The following is a 22,714-nucleotide window of genomic DNA, read 5'->3' on the forward strand; positions in this document are numbered from 1 at the left end:
TTATGTGCAAATGGAAGGTAGCATATGCAGCATAGACATTTTCCTTTGTTATAAAATTTAGAGATGGAAATGTCCTTAGACACCATCTGTTCTATTTCCTTTTTATTCAGATGAGGAAACAGGAGAGAGGGCAAATGCTCAAAGTCACAAAGAAAGTTAGAGGCAAAACTCAGATTAAAATCTGAATCTCTTGAATCTGAATGTATTTCTTTTTTTTACTGTACTATACTCTCAGCATATCAAGTTATTAAACAGGAGAAAGATTGTAACCAAAAAAGATTGACAGTCTCCTGCTTCAATTCCTGTATTTTGCAGATGAGGAGTCTGAGACTTTACCCCAAGTTCCACAATTAGTGAAAGGATTAGAATTTAAAACTTCTGATCCTCAGTCTAGTGTCCTTTCCATTCTAAAACACTGCCCTCTCTTATATGAGATGTTAAATAAGCCTGAGACATTTCTAATCATGATGAAATTATTCTGTACAAAGGAATAATTTTGAAAGTATCTAAAATGATGAATACACTTATGATTCAAAATGTTCCATTTACTCATCTGACATATAATGAAGAATTAATTTTCTTCAGCACCTTGTGTTTTATAACTACCTTACTGATACCAAACACTAAACTTTCTTGTGTGCAATGGAAAAATAAAACCTAAGAACTCTGTAAATGTGAAAAAATTGAGATAACCACTGGTGGAAGGAAAACATGCTTCTCAAGAATTTACATTTTTTAATGAGCAGGGTCTTAAAAACAAATATCTTAAAGAATAACAAAGGAGTGCTGATGTCTTAACTGGGAAATGCCCCTTTGGTCTCTCTGTGCCCCTTTTCTATTTGCTTTGGCACACGAGCTTGGCTGATGCCCAAGATCCAGGGGAAATGGCCAGTCCTGGGTTCTTGGCTTCAACCTGGAGGGGCAATGCTTACAAGAGGGTCCTGAGAAGCCAAGACAAAGAATCTATAGTTAGAGATCTTTTTGAGGAAATTCTGTCTGAGTGAATGGAATTTAAAACCTATGCTACTGAGCAGTTCTGGCTCTTGGCAAAACATGTGAGGCAGATGGAAATTTTTATCTTTGCTGTTTCTAATGGTTCCTTTTCCTATTCCCTCCCCCTCCTTTTTCTCTCTCAGGGTCATAGAAGATGTGATCAGGGCAGATAAATATATAGATTCCTATAAGGAAAACAGGAGCAAACTGGCACTGAGCCAAGATTGGCAAGGGGTAGGGTACCATGACTAGGGTTAGAGAGGCCTTGAGGGAGCTCTGAGCCAAAATTAGAGGATGGAAAGCATAAGTCGGATTTCCATTCAAGCCAAGGTGAATGGCTGAGGGGTTGCCAATCAAAGAATGAAGACCACCACCATAGACAGCAGAGCTCTCAGGGAAGGTCTGGGCAAGAGGTCTCCCTAAGAACTCCTGGAAAGCAGAGTCTTTCCTGGGGACAGTGGAGGGCAAGAAAGCCAGGACTCTTAATTGCTGACTGGGATTCAGGGATGCGCTTTCTCCTTCAGGAGGGAACACAGGTACCTAGAACTTTGGCCAAGAAGCTATTTAGGCATCTGGGTTGTATGAAGTAGGTGTTTGATTGAGAAATAGCTCAGATGATTACATGGGCACCTGCAGAATGAATCCCTGTTCTAGGCATGTTATCTGTGGGAGCAATAGGATTATCTAACCTCTATTTGCTGATGGGCTGATGCTCTAAGATTTTATTGGCCCATGGCCACAATAGGGTTGGGACCTGTGGGGATGATATATAGTATTTTTTAAAAGATTCTATTTATTTATTTTTAGAGAGGGGAAGGGAGGGAGAAAGAGAGAGAGAGAAACATCAATGTGTGGTTGCCTCTCATGTGGCCCTCACTGGGGACCTGGCCCACAGCCCAGGCATGTGCCCTGACTGGGAATTGAACCTGAGATGTTTTGGTTCTCAGCCCATGCTCAATCCACTGAGCTATGCCAGCCAGGGCAATGTATACTGTTTTTCTAATGCCACCCCAATCTCTATAAACTGCACTGGAGGAAGGAGCTGGTGTCACTAATTTGCAATATAACATAAATTTATACCGAAGTATTACTTCTCCATCAGGGATACTTGCATTTTATGTCCTAGAGACTTGTAGAATTATTTAGTGGAACTTCTGGCCACAGGGAGGAGGTAGGGAAAGGGAACTGTCCTTACTTCTGAAAATTCTTCTACTTAAAGTATAACCTAAGTTAATGACTGGCCTCATATCAGTAGGGACATGTGGTTAGAAAGCTTGTTAATTTATTTATTCAACAAACATTTATTATCTATTATGTATTAGGTTCTGTGCTGGGTGAAGGGATTATTAAAATGCTCTTGCTTACCATTGAGGATCTCATGATATTAAGGAAGGAATAGAGAGGCAAATGATACCCTCTTCCGCCCATTGCCACAGATAAGAGCAGAGATGTGTGTAAGGTGCTGTGAGGGGAGAGGGGCAGATCTCAGCTGGAGTGACTCATGAAGAGAAATGCAGACATCTAAATGAACAAGCAAAAATGATCAAGGGTTACACATTTATTTGATACCTTTCCCATGTTCTCAGTACATTCACTTGATTTCCTTTAGGCTAAACTTTGGGCATTTTGCTTGTTTCTGTGACACTGTGAGTAAAATTTTTCTAAAAATCTTAGTTTGCTTTCAACACTGCAGAGGTTTAAACAAATCTGTGAGGCAGGCAGATATCCCGGGCAGTTAAGAAGTACCTTAGGCCTATTATTTTTGAGGCTCAGAATAAAAGTAGGACTCTGGTTTTCTCAATACTCTATAAACGTCATTGTATGAGAGCTACATAATTTTGGCTATCATAGGAAAAAGGCACTTAATGATAATTAATGAAAAGATAGTTAATAGAACTAAAATCCCAACATATCTTGACAAATTCAAGTTATACACTGATGCTAGCATGAAATTTAAAAAGAGTAGTGATAAAGTTGTCTAGCTGCTACTCTCATCCTACATCCTACACCATCCTACAACTTTCCCACAACCATCCACCATCTTATAAACAAGCAAAAAAAAAAAAAACCAGGAAAAAAGTTACATAAATCCAGAGAGGCGATAATGAGATGCAATTTAGTAACAGTCATACAAAAAAGACGTAATTTTAGTTAAGGTAAGGTTACGGGGATGTTAAAAAATTCCAAAATGAATAGGAACTTAGAAGTCTCTCTAGAATGAAGGAAACACTGCTTTCAGATCCTCTTTCTGGGTACCACTCTTTAAGAAGAACATAGACAAGCTAGTTATTAAGTACTCACCTAGACTATATGTGCATTATTATAGGAATATATTAGAAAAATATCAATTCAAATATCAGTTATATTCTTCTATATCACTCCAAGGTGGACCTCAGACCCGTAAGTAAGAACTAAGAGGAAAATAAATTTTGTTTCACTATAGAGAGATCAACATTCCTATAACAAAAATAATAGTAAGTCTCCCTGGGAAATAATGTCTCTGTCCTTAGGGAAAATCAAACATAAGATAAATGGTCACTTCTTGGGAATGTTGAAAGGGTATTAATATCTCACATGAGATAATAATGACTAACATAACATTTACTCTGGTCCTGTAACAATTCTAAGTACTTCACATGTATTTAGTACTTCCTTTAATCCTTAGATGTACCCAGTGAGGAAGGTAGTCTTTTGCTGATACAAAACTGAGGCATAAAAAAGTTAACTAACTTAACCTAGTAAATGCAGTTAGTAAGTAGGAACTCAGGCATCTGGTACTCAACAATTTTACTACAGTACAACTGGGATGTTCATTAGAGTGTGCTTTATTAAATACAGATTCCCTTACTGACAGCATAGAATATTATTTTATTTTACTTTTAAGGTTTTATTTATTTATTTTTAGAAAGAAGAGAAGGAAGGGAGAAAGGGAGAGAAACATCAATCAGTTGCCACCCCTATGCACCCTGACCAGGGACCAAACCTTCAGCCTGGGCATCTGCCCTGACTGGGAATCAAACTGGCAGCACTTTGCTTTGTGGGGTGATGTCCAACCAACTGAGCCACACCGGTTGGGGCTATTTTAATTTTAATTATTTTTTAATCCTCATCTGAGGCTATATTTACTGATTTGAGAGAGAGAGAAAATGTCAACGTGAGAGAGAAACGTGGATCAATTGCCTCCCATACACACCCTGACAAGGAATGGAACTTGCAACCTAGATATGAGCCCTGATCGGGGATTGAACCCAAAACCTTCTGGTGCACAAGATGGTACTCTAACCAGCTGAGTCATCTGGGACCTGGCCAGGGCTAGCATGGAATTTTAGAGGAGGTAAAAAAGAAATTCAGATGTTTACCCTATCACATTTTATTCCTTTTTATGCTCAATTTTGAAAGCATCCAACTTTTGACAAGCAATTAATGAACTGAGAGTATGCCATCTCCAATCCCTGTTCAATAACTACCAGTTTGGTTTTGGGATGGGCATGTAAGAATGATATAACTGGAAACAGCAGGAGGATGGGAAAGCAAAGGAGGATGGTGCAGAAGTGGGCCTTTGTTGAGAAGTGGAGGAGGGAGCTAGACTTGCTGCTATTTCTCAAATGCCAGTTTAGGACAACAAGGCAGCCTTGGAGCAGACTCAATGCCATTAGTTAAGGATGATGACAGTGTACAATTTGCTTCTGCAGATTACTTATCCTTCAATTCTTTCCTTTTACAATCTGTTATGTATAGCTTAGTATGCCTCATAAAAAAAAAGCCATGATGCTTTCTTCAGGGTACAAGGTGAACTATCTAAGCCTCCATAAAAAATTTCTGTAAGATGAAAGAATTTTATCAGGGAATGAAACACCTTACCATAGAAAGGTCTGTTCAGGTATTACACATTCTACTTTCTCTTTTAGTGGCCAAGGTAACAATACATTTAGTTTATTGCCAACTAGACCTTTTATTTTGTTCTATGTACCGAGATTCCTCCTGTTAAGGTTAATGAGAACCATCAACCAAAAGAATGAGGCTTACAGCATTTTCTTTCTAAACTGAGATACCCGGAAAAGTGGTTTGGATATTAGAATACAAAAAATGGAAATTACTTGCCTCCCTCACAGAGGCCCAGAATTTATAAATAGTAGAAAACAAATTTGCATTACCTAAAACATACTTCTTTTGGATTCATAAATTCATGAAATTGCAATTTCAGTGAGATGTTTAAGGTCATAATAATTTTTATGCAAGTACAAACAGTATAGTAGTTTCTAATGTTAATAGGATTAATAGTTCACACCTGTAATTCTCCATAAATGGGGAGATAAAAAACATGCAAGCCCATCCATAGCAGTGACAGCAAGAGAGAAATTGAAGGGGAGAAGGAAAAAGAGGGAGAGACAGGAAGGATAGTCTGTAAACTGAGTTTCTCTGTGACTTTAATAAAATAAAGCAGACTTTCAAAGAGACCTGACCTTTGAAAACTGTTTAGCTTGACTCCAGGGGCAGGTTGGGAGGACTGACCAGCTGAAGCTTGCAGAGAGATTTTAAGATTCTTTCTGTTATTTATTTTTTGGCTTACTAGTTAGGTTTCCTTTTAATATGATCATATCTGGAAGGATGCCAGAGACATGATGAAAGATTCAATAACAAGCCATTGTTTGAGGGAGAAAAATTAAGGTAGTGCTAGAAGTGTAGGAATAATTGTGTGTGTGTGTGTGTGCATGCATGCTACTTTTTAGATAATTTGGTTGAATCCTTTCACTTCAGAGAGGGAGAAACTGATACTCAAAGAAAGGGATTTTCTCAGTATCAAATAGCTGGTAATGGTGTTGACAGATTTCCACTGGCATTTGAGGTCTTGGCTCTAAAATACTTGATCATCTCTGATTATAATTTGAGAATGCTGTTAAAGTGTGGACCAGAGTGGGGTGTGATTGGAGAACTTCCTCTGATTACTCTGTTGGCACATCTCTTTCCTTTTCATTGTGTTTCACATTTTAAAATAATGTTTGAGTAATAAAAAAACCCTTCCAGGAATCTCTTTCTTATGTCATTCATTTATTATCAATTGCTGTATGTTGATCACCTCTGGGGAGAGGCACATAGAATCAACCTCCCTGGCGCTTTTTGTAGCACATCAGAGGAATTAAAAATTACCTCTTTGTTGAGAGGCAGTCTAGCAGAGGGTTAGGCACACAGGTGCTGGAGCCATACTGCTTAGGTTCTGAATACTGACTCCATTCTTTAGTAGCTCCTTGTCTAAATCTTGTGGTAGTTTGAGGATAGAATGAGTTAGTATATGTAAAACATGTATAGCACATGGTGAGGCTATATAAGTTTTAGTTATTATTCTTTATTCCTTGGTAAATTTTTATTCATTGTCTCTGTAAAACCATGATGTGAATAAATACAAGTATTACAGGAAAACTATAGAGAAAAATTAAAGTATTTAAAGCAAGATCTTTTTGTTCATCTGTGCAACATCCGTATTGTCTTTTTGTCTTCCCCCTTATGGAACATGTGCCGTGTGGAAAGCTAACTACACCCCTAATTCATGAGTAAGTTAAGATTGGCTTAAACCAGTCAACGCAATACATTTCCCTGGACTTTGCTGTTGTTTTAGGGGTGGTGAGCATGTGATGCAAGCCAGTCTAATCCGGGTGAATCCCAGGACTGTGGTTTGGAATACAGAGCTCACTCTTCCACTGAGAGTGAACAGTGAAGCCCTCGTTACGGCTGGCAGCCAGCCTAAATCTACAAAGGGCTTCAACCTTAGGATAAGTCCCCACCATGCGATACCCCAAAAGAGAGAGGGGTCTCTAGTGATATTGCTGAACCAACCTAGAAGCTCCCTTTACCTTCTGACTTTCCTGTAATGTTATCAACCAATTCCCTTTTTATTGTTTAAGTTCATCTGAGTTGGATTTTCTCTTACTAACAACTGAAATCTTCCTGATATAAAACTCAACATAATAAATCAAGATTCATGAATTAGATCAAGAACCACAAAAAACAGCCTTTTACAGAAGTTGCTACATGGCAAGCACTGTCTTAGGTACTGATCTTTGCAATAGCCCCATGGACAGGCATTGAAGTCCCCACTTTCCACTGCTCAGACTGTGTGACTCAGAATGCCACGCTCAGAGTCATGACTGCACATCTTATACTTTTCCAGCTTGGCTTGTTTGTGCCCTATTTTGTGCCAATATTTTTTCAGGAAGCAAATGCAAAAGCCTAATTAGTCAGGCTCCCTCATCCTTCATCCCCTAGGTAATTTTTAAAACTAAATACAGAAGATACTTATTTGAGTACAGCAATATTGAAACTTGACAGTTGATTAAGGAGCTGGTATACTTAGCTTTGAATTTTTTAGTTTGTTTATTTTGCTTTATTTTATTTTTAGTTGCAGGTTCAATATGAGAATTTATTTTTTCTAGGATTTGAGTGCTCACTGCCTTTTTTTCTATCTTATTTATTAAAACCAATATATTAGGCTAATTTGCAACGGATTACTCTGGCAGAAATTCAAACTATCTCTCTGGTTGTTTGCATACTTTGGGTTTTTTAACAAATGCTTTGAAGGTTTATTCCTCAAGAATGAAGATCATTTCTTCCCCTTCTTACATCAGTCAGGGGCCAGTCAAAGGACAGACACTATATAGTATTATAATTTGAATAGGGAAAATTTAATATAAAGACTAATAGAATATAACAGATGATGATCTATAAAGGGGTGAACAGAACTCAAAAGAATGCAACAGAGCTCATTAAGGGTACCCAAGGAAGGAAGAAATGTGGAAAAGAGGCCTCCTCCCCAAGGTTGGGATTCAGGCCAGAGTCGAGAAGGTGTGCCTATAGACCATTGGATTGCAGAGAATTTTTCTGGGGTACCAGTGTCAGAACTGGACCACAGATACTGGGCATGCAGGAAACATCCTTCCAAAATGCAGGTAGGCCAAGGCTGGGAAACTGACTTCCAGGATACATGTGTGACTTACTGGGAAGCTGTCAATAGGGATGGCATTGCAACCTGACAAGAAGCTGTCCTTCTATTTCCACTGAACCTTGAGGGGGTGAGTGCCAGTGGATGAACCTCACACATGAAGCTGGAAGCCATGAGATAGGAACAAGAAGCAAATGGGAAACACTGAAACCAGGAACCTGGTTCCTCTTGTAGGATTTCTCCCGTTTCCTATACTGGCAAAGCTTAATATTGTGTTTACAGCAAAGGAGAAAATGTCAAGCTCCATTTTTTTTCTGGGAAGACAGTCAAAGGGAGCTTTGGAATTGGGAGGTGATATTTTCAGCTGACAAACTTTTGAATGTAAGGGATTAGTTTTCAATGGGTTAGATTTTAACCCCAATTAAAATGTGACTACCTTGTGAAGAAGAACAATCAATCATATTGGTATGGGCCATTCAGCCTTAAGGTGACTGAAGACTCTAATGATAACTGATAACAAGGGACATGAGAAAATTTAAAGTAACTAAGATGGGGGAGGTCACTGAAGAGGAACATGGGCTAAGAATGAAGAGGCTAGGAGTACAAAAGTCAGTTTCCTCCATTTCCTAATTTTGTCTGAAGTGACTACATGGAGAAGAGGCAGGGGATAAGATTCTTAAGGATAAGAGAAACTGACCAGAAATACAGTTACTGGGAACTTTGCATATAATAGGGTGGCTTAGATGTTTTCAAGTGAAATAATGAATGACTGACTGTAACAGTCTTTGACTGCAAACATTGAATGAAGTAATGAAGGGTAACTCTACGATGTTTAAGATGCCGTTGAGCTCTAACTTACCAATAGTTTGTGATTCTTTTCCTTGGCATGATTGAATTTCTGACACAGAACTTGATTGTGATGGGAGAGGATATAGGAGAAAACTGAGAAGAAAGGAAAGTGGAGTTTGGTGAAGGTGGGAGAAGAAAGGCTGCGTATGAGGATGGCTCATGCAGGTGGTCTGCAGAGAGGTGGGTTCTTGCCCACTGTGGAATGCTGAGGTGGGTTTTTCTTGAGAAGAACAATAAAGTTAACCAACTGGGAACAAGTATAATGCATTTAGCATTTGATGGCACATTCATTGACATTCTGTTCTTGCATTAGATACCTTTCTTTTGTTCCAAGGTGAACCTTTCCCCTACCATCAATCAGAAGACTTTCCTATTTCTTTTGAACTTTTCTAGCACTGAGACTCTGAAAGGCAGTTTAATTATATCTTACACACACTGTTGTTATAGAATTGCTATAGAATTACTCCGGCATTTTGAGATCAGAAGCCATGACTGGCACATAACTTGTAGCTTCATAGCACCTAGAAGTGCTATGCCTGTGCCAGGTGCTTAATGGTTAATGACATATCTAGAACACAAAGAAATACAGAATTGAGTTTGAGACATGACATTCTCTACCACTTCTGAATAGACAGCCACACAGGATGACTTTATATTACGGAAAGAAGAATTTATTATTTGGCATTGTATGTAAAGAAAATTTCCTATAGTAACAAGACTCTCATTCAAAGAAACAGGAGGCTAAAGAATTTGGGCACTTACACTTCTCTTCAATTGAGATGCACCCAAAAACTTGAGGAAAATATCCAATTGAATCCTTGACTCTACAGTAATTATGGTCCAAGGTATTAAACAAAGAAACTTTATGACAATATTCAATATAAGCTAAAGTCATTACTGGCAGGACTCCACGCTTTTTTCCAAGATTCTCAAGGTACTCATGGCATAAGGTGAGAAAGTGAAAAACAAATATTTATAAAGAAGATAGAGAGACTTATATTTATGCAGTAACTTCATTGTGCCAAGCACCATACTAGCTGTTATATACAAATACATTATCTTACTGAATCATCTCAAACATACCAGGAAGTAGATTTAATTCTCATTCTATAGGTGAGAGAGCAGAGGAGGAGGGTCATACAGCTACTAATGTAGAGCCAGGATTTGAGTTGAGGCCTGCCTAATGCTGGAGCCCATGCTCTTCTTACCACATGACACAGTCTCTCTTAAGAAAGAAAAGTATAAAAATCAGAATGAGTAAAAAACTCAGTTCATTTAGGCCTATAGGGACCTGGGTCTCCTCTAAAATCAGGGAAAATTTTTGTAGGGCTTGAGTTTGTAGCTCTGAATGAAATTAAATGGAGTGCAGCGAGGCTGGTTCGAGAAGCTGCCTAGACAAGAAACAATGTCAGTCCAGCTGGTGGCCCCGCAGGGAGAGAGTGTGCTGGTGAAGGTTTGCCCCAGTTGGTGCTCCTGGCCAAAGGCAGCTGCGTGTTCTGGAAATAGGAGGTACTGAAGCTGGGAGAGCTGTAGAGCCTTATACATATTTGAAGATAAAAGTATCTTAGATATTGATTACTTGGGGTTTCCTGTTACATTTTTATTTTTGATTTCTGTTGACTAAAGGAGACACCTTTTGAATATACACACCTTTCTGGGGTTTCAGAGGAAATGGTTATTTAAGAGCTGAAAGCTCTAATTCAGCAGAAAAAAATGACTTTGTACTACTACGTGGGATACAGAGAGGAACAAAATATTACAAACTAATCTAATGAAGAGGACAGAGATTAGAGGCAGGGAGATCAGTTAGGAATAATTATTTGACTATAAAATTGGGAGAATATAGGGACTGATAAAAATGGGGGAACTAAAGAAAGGAAGTTGTTGAAGGTGCTACTGGGTTTCTAACTGTGGGACTGGAAAGTTGGTCTTGCAGGTGACTGTGAGAGTAATGGTGGTGCTGGGCACCATTCTAGCTGCTGCAAACAAGGATGTTATTTCTTCAGTCTTTTTCAACCACATTAGAACCTAGACAAAATGATGTAGAGAGAATAGGACCATGTTAATGGAGATGTTCAGTTTTATTGAAGCTGATGTTCAGGAGCTGATAGAGCATTTATGTGGAGATATTTAGCAAATAGTTGGACATGAGGTCTACCAGGTTTTCAGTTCACCCATAAAGTGGTAGGATAGTAAATCCGACCAAGGGTCTGAGGAGAAGACTTTCACTGAAGTGCTGTACCTTAATCACCAGTCCCTTTTGAAACTTTTAAATAAATGGTATCAAACTGAACTGTCAAAATATTCCCTTCTTTTCTAGCTATAGAAACATTAAGCTTTGAAGGTAGTACTTAAACACATTTATGTTAATGAGAAATGTTTACTTATTTTATGTAGGGGAAATTGTTTACTTTTCTGACATGATGATACAGTATGAGGCTATAATATTTCAGACATGTGTTAGAAGATTTGAAGATAGAGAAGTTCATTTCCTCTGTAAGATGGTAAAATTTCTACATAGATACTGAATTGAATTCTAATTTTACTTTTTAGGTTAATTTTAAGTCTGATAGTGGTATGGGTCAGAAGCTTTCTGCAGCTCTAAGACATATAGTATTTAAGTTAACAAGTAGAAAATTTTTCCCTCCATTCACTGGTTTACTGATGCATTAGTTTGCTAGGGCTACCATAACAAAACACCACAGGCTAGGTGGCTTAAAGAACAGACATTTATTTTCTCATAGTTCTGCAGAGGACCTGGAAGACCAAGATCGAGTTCTGGCAGAGATGGTTTCGTCTGAGAACCATGAAGGAGGAATCTGCTCCAGATCCTTCTCCTTTACTCGCAGATGGCTGCCCTCTTGCTGTCTCTCTGTGCAGACATGTCTCCCTCCCCACCTGGTGTCTCTTTGTGTGTCCACATTTTTTCTTTTTATGAGAATACCAGTTATGTTGGATTAAGGCTTACCTTAATAACTTCATCTTAACTTAATCACCTCTTTAAAGGCCCTATCTGCAAATACAGTCACATCTTCAGGAACTGAGGGTTATAGCTTTAATGTACAATTTTGGTGGGACACAACTGAGCCCATGACATGACGTGAACTTAACTTGGCATGGTACAAACAAAAATCAACTTAATTCATTTCATCATCACTTTAAAAAGTCTTTTTATATTTAAAGAAGTACTAATTGTTTTTCCCAGCTTGGTCCTGGCTTGGGCTCAGAAACTGCAGTGAGGCAAGGGGCACACAGGGGGCATGGTAGTCCTCTTCACTTCTTTCCTGGCTTACATTCCCACTCCCCTGTCCTCATCTCATTGTGTTACCATCTATGTCTTTGCTACTTAAGTATGGTTGGCAGATCAGCAGCAACAGCACCATTAGATTATTAGAAATGCAGAATTGTAAGGCCATGCTTCTGCATTTCTCAACCTGAATCTGATAAATTTGCATTTTAATGAGATCCTCAGGTGATCTCGCTCTGTCCAGGAAACCAGGGCCTTCAGGACTGGCAGACAGAAACTCTGCATCTTTCAGACATGTGTACAGGGTTGTGAGAATGGAGCAGAGGTATGGAACAGAAGGTGTATTGCTGGAGTGTTAATCTGACTTGGAAGGCCTCTGTGTAGGGTACATGGCCCCATTATTCAAGACACTGGACTTGTCCCTGGCATGAACAAAGCTCTCTCTGATTTCTTGCTATTGTCCCTGAGACCCTGCATCAACAGTATATCCTATACAGGGTCTTTGTTTTGGAATCTTGACTTAGACCTGGTTCTCTCCCATGGTGTTCACCAGAAAACCTGTGACATTGCTCTACTGAATTGTGGAAGTGTGGGCTACTTCTGTGACAACCCTCTCTCCTGGCTCTGTCTTCAAAGTCAGAACCAGGCCAGCCTCTTGACTTTAAACTCTTCCAGGGAAGAGTCTCTATACTCAACCTACTCTAGTGGACACTGCCAGGCTAACTCCCCCCTCACCTGGCAGGATGCCTTGTGTGCTTGTGATTACTCTCCCAAATTCTACAGCAAGATGGCTAGAGAAAATGCCTTCTCTCTGATTACTCTCTCTGAACATCTCCACTACTATAATCTTTTTAAGATTCATCGCCTTGCCCCTTTTTATTTTTTGGTTTGAGTTTCTGGATCACCTTTTTTGGGGGTGATCCCTGAACAAACGTATGAATAATGGGAGCTTTTTAACACTGTTCTTTGCTCTGGGGTTTCAGATAAAAATCAGAGGCGACAGGAACAAGTCTACTTACAGTGCTCCACACATCAATAATTTCACTATTGAGACATTAAGCGCAATTAGATTCAGGATATATCTACAAACAGAACTAGATGACTTAATTTATGGACTCGTTTTCTCAAGGTATTGCTTCAGTCAATATGGTTGGACCAGTTCGGTGTGTGGAATTAGTCTCAGAGACTTTCATCATTCTTTCAGGGTGGTTGCTACAGACAGGCAAATGGATAGACAGAGCAAATGGAAGTTATTCTGTAGACTGGAGATGACAGAGGAAAAGATTTCCAAGAGTTAGATTTAAGGTTTCTTCAGTCTTCTTTACCAGAAAGTGTGAATCATGGCACCTCTTAGCAATCATTTATCTCTGGTCTTTTGTGCGCCTGCTCCTCAAATAGTGACCTAGATCTGATCTACTATATTCCTGGTTTGGGTGTAATCACCAGATTCCAAAAGCCTGTGTTTCTGTGCTATTTCTGCTTTACTCTTGATTTCTTTTATTTATTTTCATCCCACAGGAAGCTGTAACTCTATTAACGATAGAAGCAATACAAATTTCAGACCAAGCTGCAGTTACTCTTTTGAAACACCAAAAAAAAAAGTCCTTGTTTTTATATGGTTATATTTACAATTATTGTTGTTCCTCAAGGCTTGGACTGCCTTTGCTTTTGACATGTTTGTAACATGACCGATTCTATGTCCTAAACTTCCACACCTGTTTCATCAACCTCATCCTCTCCACTCTCCTCTTGTACATTGGAGTCTATGTGTTTTCTTGAGTGGTTGCAACAGCTTCACCTTGAACTTTGAATTTCTCAGCAGTTGCTTGCTGTGCTTGTTGAGATAAATCCTTTAACTTGGCTTCCTCCAAAACTATGCAGGCATTGGAACCTGGGCTTTTATAGACATCTGCTTTTGTGATGATTAGGAGGATATTCTCACATTTCTGGATAGGTACTCTAGTAACCCCTGCAACCTGTTGAAGACTTAGTTTGGTCATAGCCTCTCCTGCCTTCTTTTCATTTTGGCTCTGTTTGCTTTACTGACTAGTTCTTCATGCCAGCTGGGTTTGTTGTGTGGCTGCCTGTGTGGAGTTTTGTTCCTCGAGCTCTGGTACTGACTCATCACTGTCAGATTCTGTTCCAGATTATGTCTCAGCCTGGGGTGCTGGTAACTCCTGCTCTGGAGCAGGGATGATTTATCTGGTTTCCCAGGGCTCTTTGTGCAGGAACACTGGGCCAAGATGGTGGCAGCAAAAGAGTGAGCGAGAGCATGGCCCATGCTTGTTGTGGAGAGAAACTTGGAGGCTTTTTACTCTTGATTTCTTTTTTTTTAAAGATTTTATTTATTTATTTTTAGAGAGGGAAGGGAGGGAGGGGGAGAGAAATAGAGAGAGAGAGAGAGAGAGAGAGAGAGAGAGAGAGAGAGAGAGAGAGAGAGAGAGAGGGAGAGAAACATCAATGTGCGGTTGCTGGGGGTTATGGCCTGCAACCCAGGAATGTACCCTGGCTGGGAATCGAACCTGGGACACTTTGGTTCCCAGCCCGCGCTCAATCCACTGAGCTACGCCAGCCAGAGCTAATTTCAATGATCATATTTCCAATCCTGAATTTACTTCACTCTTGCCTGAGCTCTGGTGTCTGAGGCCTTCAATTTTCTTCCCTATGATTCATCCATTGTTATGACTCAGGAGGAGGGATTCTGCCATTGCTTCCACAGCCTGACGACTAATAAAGATTTCAAAAGTTAATATATCTCTAACTCCAAAAGTCTTTTCTCTGATTTCATCTTTACTGTTATTGAAATCACTTTTAAAACATGGGAGAAACAAAGTTTTGCTATCTTTTCAAAGCTATCACAACTTCTTGAAAATGGTGGCAGAAATGGATCCTGACCAAGACTCAGAAATTTGTTCTTTTTCTAGGTAACTACACTGTGTGGGCTGCTCATAAATGGGTTCATAAATGCAGCCCGTGCAGTGGAAAGCAGTATGTGGCAACTTGATGGAAATCAGACATTTCAGTTATTTCTGGAATAACTGCAAAAAGAAATTTTATTTTTGTCCATAGACTGGCATTTCCTCAATAGACAAAAGAGAGAATTAACACTGGTTGGCCTTGGTGGGTCAATGTGGATCAGCAGGTAGAAGAAGGAACCCGAGGTGGAACAAATGGAAATAGAAGCTGTCCTTCCAGGAACAGCTGGGTGTCTACTGCACAGAGCACAAAAAGCAGACCATCTGCAGGAATGATTTAGCAGATACTGGTTTTCAACCTCATTCAAAAAAAGCCAATTCATTTCCTGAGCAGAGCCCCTAGTCCTTGTTGTTGATGAGGAAAACATAACTTGCTGTCAAAAGTTTCAGTTTTGTAAGCCTGTGGTACCCAAAGGAAAGTGTATAGACTGTTGTCTATGATAGAGTTTTAATCAGACCATGTGAAATGAGAAGGCTAATGCACTGATATCTTCTAAAACTAAATTGATTCACTTTAAAGAACTGTTTTTTTTAATTCAGAGATTAGTTTTCTCCTACTTTTTTTGTTTTAATATGTGGTTTTTAAAAATAAAACAACAGTGTTAGTGGATGGTTGTTATTTGATTTTATATCTTTGCTAAACAAATTAAAGATTAACAACCTTATACTGGTCCCCCAAATGTTTATTGAAAATATTGCTGGTTCATAAAATTCAAACATTTTCGAAGTTCTGATTTAAGCCACTCACTTATACAGTGAATACCAACTGACAAAGAAACAGACAACTTAGTCAGGAAGGGACCATGTTCTTTAGATAGTGGCAAACAGATTGTGGAGCAAGAGTGGCAGCAAATTCCAGACCCTGTTCTCCAAGTCAGCAGCAGGAGCTGAGCCCATCAAAAATGTCACAAATGGATTTTCTACCAATGCAATGTCTGAGTACCATTTGAAATTGTTGTTGTTTTGTTATTATTAATAGTATACCAGGAAGATGAGAATCAAGGGTTTCATAAGAAGTATTAATAAAACACACATTACAATTACATAGCTGCAGATAAGATGAATATTTAATGACATGAACACTTAAACACTTATTATTACTGGCAGGTTGGTGTCACAAAGAAAGAGATGCTATTAAATTGTCTGGCCAGGCTGAATCAAAATCAATTCCCTTAGGGAAGTGCTCCTACTTGGAGTTGATGGTTTCCTCCTCTGATCTCTCATTATGTCCATATCACAGATGTTAAAGTTGGACATCAGGTAGGTCTCTGTGTTGGGAAAGATTCTAAGGCTACCTGTGAACTCAAAAAGAAAGAATGTCATGAATGATCAACGATATCTGCCAAAGGCTCCAGAGGAAAGACAGTGGGACATATTTGTGGTTGTCGTGCATTTGCCATTTCAGGTCAATACCTTCATTTGATACTCAGCATATGCTGCTCCAGATGTAGTTATCAGTTTATTTATACAGGAAATTCGCCTTTTTCACCTTGGTGCTTCCTGTGAGCTGAATGTAAAAGTGGGTTTTCATAGAATGGATTGTGCTTTTCCAGAGAAGTAATGGTTTAACTGCGGGATTCATTTTCACCCAAAGACTCAACACCAACAGACTAGAAATGACAAAGAATGTCTCACAGCCCTGGCTGGTGTGGCTCAGTGGATTGAGCCTATGAACCAAAGGGTCTCGGGTTTAATTCCCAGTTGGGGCACATGCCTGGATTGCTGGCCAGGTCTTCAGTGGTGGGGTGGGGGGGAATGTGAGAAGCAATCACACATTGATATTTTCTCCTTCTCTTTCTCCCTCCCTTCCCCTCTCTCTAAAAATAAATAAAATCAGTATTCAGAAAAAGAATGTCTCACAGAAGAACAAAGGACTTGAAACAACAGAATTGAATTCTGCCCTAGATTTTAGAGATGAAAAAGACCATCTATGTATTTGCTACCTAAGTGTGGTTGACAGATCAGTAGCATCAGCACCATTAGATTATTAAATATGCAGAATGTCAGGGCCTTGCCTTTGCATTTCCCAACCTGAATCTGGTGAATCTGCATTTTAACAAGATCCCCAGGTGATTCTAACTCTGTCCAGAAAACCAGACCTGGAGGACTAGCAGACAGAACAAAGTCTATTACAAGCATGAGATGGGGCATTTTTATCACAAGACTAGGAGAGGAGCTCAGTGCAGTAGGACTCAGGACCAGGCCAAGTCATCTGGAGTGTTGAAACGAACAGCTGCATCATAGGAAATGCTTCTAGGCTGGGGCTGGAAAGTCAGTGCAAACTCACAAGGCTCCTTCCTGGCAAGAGATACTGTGGCTCTTCTAAAATCCCAAGCGGTGTCTAATCAGTGGGGAACACAGCTCTGAAGTGCAGTAAACAAAGGAGGAGAGAAGTCTCATGTCTCCTCCACTCCACTTCCCTCAGACTACTCATTAAAATCATCTGGGGAGACTTAGAACCCTCCAGTGTCTGGGTATCACTGCAGAGACTCTGATTTAATTGGTCTGAGGTTTGTTCCAAGCCTCGCTATTCAAAAAATTTCCCTAGTTTATTGTTATATGCAAACAACATTGCAAAGTCTATAATATGTTATTTCTTTAAAGACCTATAAAGACCTGTAGAAGAAAAAAACAAGTACATACACTCCATAAAAAAGCAGCTGTACTATAGCATAATATCTGCTATATAAATTGAGAGTAAATACTTCATTAGAAATATATTTTTATTGTGTTGGAACCTAGAAGGATGATGCGGAACATGGATTTGAAGATCTGTATGTATATGTCTAAACTACAAATAAAGCATTGTGTTTTCATTTTACTCAAATTGTTTGTCATAGACAGATACTCAGAAGTATAAATTGGGATTCAGAATTGGGAGGCTGGATCTGCTCTGTGGCCTCCTGCTACCTATTAACTGTTCCTGAAACTGATGAACATGTGGGTGAAGGTGAAGAATGGGTGTTAATTAGACTGTCTTGAAGTGAAGCAGATCCACAAAAGGCTAATCTTGGAAACAAGGAGATTCTTTTTATTACCTTAACACCTAGTTTTCCAATTCTTATGAAGATAAGGAGCAAGAAGCTATCTTTTACTAGGTGACTATTTTGTACTGAGCCAGGCTTTCTCATTTCATTTTGACAACTACCTTGTACATTAGATATTTTTTGGAGGACAAAGCAGTCACAGAGGGACTAAGTAATTTGGACATAGATGGTAAATGGCAGATCAGGATTTGAACTCAGATATCTTTGTTGCCAGGGCCTAGGGTCTTTGTATGGCAAACATGCTGTGCTGCCCAGAGGGCAGAAGGACTTGTTAGATCATGTTTCTTTGTATCCATAAAGATGTTTTCTACACATGGTAGATGGCTGACAATAATTTCTTTAAGAATCAACAACTGTGTCGCAAGTGAAACATTAGGCACACGTGTACAGCTGTGTGCCACACCCTGTGAGTGGGCTGTGATCTGGCTCCCCTTACTTTTTCATCACTTCCCTTCATTCTATTTCTGGTGAATCTTTGACAACTTCCATTCTATGGTATGCTCTTTCTCTCCCTGCGAAAGAGCCTAATGCCAGTCTAACTCCCAGAATCTCTATAAATTCTGTAGCTTCTGACTGTGGCCTGAAAGTATGCAAGTCTAGGTGGAGGATCAGATTGGCCCAAGCCTGGAGACACCCAAGAGAATTCCATGAGCTGCATGGTGTTTGAGCCTTGATTGGAGATAGAGCCAGGTAGAACTGGGAAAGACTGGTAGCCTCAAAAACTTCAATTCAGACTTTCCTTCAGGCTTAACACTCAATGGTTAGTATTATGGGTTTCTGAGATGTTGTGAATTTCTGAATTATTGATGGATTGAATAAAACTGACTGTTTTCAAAGGTTAATCCTAGGGCTGCCTCTTCTCTATGATTTGATGTATTCAAGATTGCTTGAATCACCAAGGCTGAGCTCATGGAAAAATTTTTCTGATAACAACTCCACAAATGGACACTAAATATTGAATAATATAAATGAAAGTTGTAGTTTTATTGAATTTAAAAGTATTGGATTACAAGAATTCAAAAAAATGAGGAAAGGCTTAAAAAATCTCTGGGACAACATTAAATGTATCAACATCCAAAATCATAGGGTGGTGGGGGAGCTCTGCCCACAGGCCCCCCCCCCGGCCCCCCGCTCTGGCTGCCATGGATGAGAATAAGTCTACCAAGACATGATCTGCTTGGGAAGGAAAGGTGGCCGATCTCTCAAAGGAGAAGGACCAGGAGGCTGTTCCTCAATGGGCTTTTATTGGGTTCATTTGCACAGGAATACAGATAAAGCTCATTAATCATTGTCAGGCAGTAAGGATCAAATAATAGATAATAAAGAACTCTGAGGGCCTATTCTGAGTCAGGGTCTGATAGCTAAAGAACTGTATAACTTTGAGGAACAAAATTCCTTCTTGCTTGGATCCTTATAATTTAATTGAGAGCATTCTAAACAAAGCAGGTTTCACAGGATTTTACATATTCTTTCTTAGGCCTGACTGCCCAGGGGATTCACCCTTTCTAGCACAGGGCTGTGCCACCCTCTGTCATTGCAGGCTTAGGTGGAGCAAGGGAAGTAAGGCAGCCAAGAGATTTGGAGACTTCTCGCAGACAGAATGAGGCCTCAGGCTTTGTCCATCACCCCCTTTTGCTGTACCCCCCAAAGTCCTTTCTTGGGGGCCTCCCACGTGATCATACCCTTCTTAGATCATTCCCCCCTTGGGGAATCTTACCCATCATTGGCTAACCAACCAAGCATTGGGGGCCAGTTATGGATGAAGTAAAAGGAGCAGAAGTGGTGCTCCTGCCAGGGAGGTAAGCTTTTGTCTCCTTAGTGGCTTACGGTCCAAGGTCGCTCCCTCAGCCTTAGCCTTGGTGGGGGTTACAGCTTCTGAAAGCAGGCAGGGTGGTTCCCAACAATAGGAGTGCCAAAGGAGAAGAGGAAGAGCGAGAAATTGAAAATTTATTTGAAAAAAAAAGATAATTTCCCAATTTAGCAAAAGAAATAGACTTCTAGGAAGTCCAGGAAGCTCAGAGTCCCAAATAAGTTGGACCCGAAGAGGGCCACACCAACACACATCATAATTAAAGTGCCAAAGGTTAAACATAAAGAGAGAATGTTAAAAGCAGCAAGAGAAAAGAAGAGAGTTACCTACAAAGGAGTGCCCATAAGACAGGGGTGTCAAACTCATTTTCACTGGAGGCCACATCAGCCTCTAGGTTGCCTTCAAAGGGCTGAATGTAATTTTAGAACTGCATAAATGTAACTACTCCTTAACTAGGTGCAAGGAGCTCCACACTGTCACCGGATAGAAACAAGGTGCCAGGCCAGATAAAACAAGGTGGAGGGCCAGATTCAGCCTGTGGGCTTTGTGTTTGCCATCTGTGCCATAAGACTATCAGCTGATTTCTCAATATAAATCATTCAGGCAAGCATGGACTGGCAAGAAGTATTGAAAATGATGAAAAGCACGACCTACATCCAATATCCAGCAAAGCTATTATTTAGAATGGAAGGGCAGATAAAGTGTTTCCAGACAAAGTAAAGCTAAAAGAGTTCGTCATCATCAAACCCTTATTTTATGAAATGTTAAAGGGACTTACTAAGAAAAAGAAGATCAAATGTGTGAACAGTAAAATGGCAACAAACTCACAGCTATCAATGACTGAACCTAAAAATAACCCAATGAAACAGACTAAGCAAACAACTAGAAAGGAACAGAATCATAGAAATAGAGAGCACATGGAGGGTTATTAGAGAGGAGCAGGTGGAGAGAGAATGCAGGGAAAGGTACAGGGAATAAGAAGCATAAATGGTAGGTACAAAATAGACAGGGGGAGGTTCAGAATAGTATAGGAAATGGAGAAGCCAAAGAACTTATTTGTATGACTCAAGGACATGAAATAAGGGGTGGGGACTGCTGGAAAGAATGGGGGCACCAGGTGGAGGGGGTCAAAGGGGATAAAATGGGACAAACATAAAAAGCATAATTAACAAAATACACTTAATTTAAAAAAAAAGCATTTCCACATAAAAAGAAACTGGAAAAAATTGTTGGATTAGAAAGTGCTGAAAATGAGCAGCTCTGTAAAAAATACCAGTGACTAAAAATGAGTAGCAGTTGTAAGATGAGCTTGGTGATAGAAACAGTCTCTTGTGGTGGTTTAGGACAGCTGTACAGACACATGACTGTCACATGTTATGGTTTCAAAACTACACATGGTATGAACTTTCATTAATTTGGGTAAGAGTTAGCTAAGTGGAAAATAAAGTTTTATAATTACTCTGAAACTTACTCAATGTATTACTTTGGGATCTCCCCACCTCCAATTTAATGTTTGACTGATTTCCTCTTCACTCAGATTTTAGATGAGAAACAATAATAGTAATAATAATATGATGATTCATTAGGTAAACAACTGTACTAGGTATTGTGTTAGGCACTTGTATACAGTACAAGTGAAGTTAAAAGTTCATAAATAGAGAGGGTTTATGGTAGGTACATAGTGCCATCTTATATCTAGTCCACATCATTAAGGGGTTATGCCATTTTCAGGGCCACCAGCATCATTATTATTGAACTCCCCTGAAATTGTGCTTGGATGGGACAGATGCTAGATTGAGGATTTTGCCCTTATGTCAGGGAAATATGTATAAGTCAGACTATGTTCAGGGACCTGTGTGCCCTGAAGAAATTGAGCTCTAGGAGTAGTCTTGGCAGCATCTGATTCAGCTCATTAGTATCCTAATATAGTTAGAAGAACAAGAAAAATATGAACACTAACAAAGGGAACTATTCTGTATTCTGTATTCTGTATGCACAGGTTTTCTGTTATATTGAAGTTTTTCCTGGGCAGGCATTTCTGATGGGGTAAACATCATGGAATCAAGGAGCTTTAAAAATAAACAAACATACAGCAGATTTCTTCTCCCAGCAGAGAAATGTACCCTCCCCTCCTCCAGGTGTTACATCAACAAAGCACAGATCCAGTGAGCAGAATTCCCGCTGGATGTTGGCTGCCACTCAAATGCTTGCCTGAACCCTTGTGCAGTATACCTCCTGAAAGACCTTGCATGGCACCCCTGACACAGATTTTATTTATATTATTTTACTGCTTATAAAATAAGGAGATGGTTTAAGAAGAGTATTTACTCTTGAGATTCTCAATATCATTTTCAACTTGTAAGTAGAGGGAAGGAATTCTTTCTAAGAAAACTTCAACAACAACAAAAAACCCCCCTCCCAAATATGTCTAATTTTGACAGTCAATCAGTGGCTTTTGTACTGCAATGCAAAATCTATTGTGAATTCTAAGTTAGGTCAGATGACCCATGGATTTCTAGAGAGGGGAAATGTAGGTACTTTCTGGAGGGTGGATCTTTGTATTACCTCTTAAGATAGTGAAAAATGCAGGCAGTTGAGTCCATTTTTGAGAGGGAGGAAAAGAGTATTTGCAATTTTAGTCTGAGTTAAGAGTCTTAATGATAAGCGGTTGGATACTAGTGGGAAGATGATGGGAAATAAAGGGATCTTTTTGTGTTAGAGTGAAAAAATTTCACCTATTTTCTTGTTTCATAATAGTTCCCAAATTAGTGTAAACCTACTTGGTAGATTTGTCAGAAGCTGTATTTAGAGTCCCATCTCTATTGCAATCTAAATTTCATTTTAAATTTTAGGGAAATA

At 39.5% G+C, this 22,714-nt stretch overlaps 1 pseudogene; it reads right to left on the reverse strand.

The window, feature by feature from the left end:
• Positions 1–13,596: 13,596 nt before the first annotated feature.
• On the reverse strand, positions 13,597–14,221 carry LOC123817126 (annotated as a pseudogene).
• Positions 14,222–22,714: the final 8,493 nt, after the last annotated feature.

This window comes from Phyllostomus hastatus, unplaced genomic scaffold (assembly GCF_019186645.2).
Source record: "Phyllostomus hastatus isolate PE091 unplaced genomic scaffold, TTU_PhHast_1.1 phas_contig_1, whole genome shotgun sequence".
Lineage (NCBI taxonomy): Eukaryota > Metazoa > Chordata > Mammalia > Chiroptera > Phyllostomidae > Phyllostomus > Phyllostomus hastatus.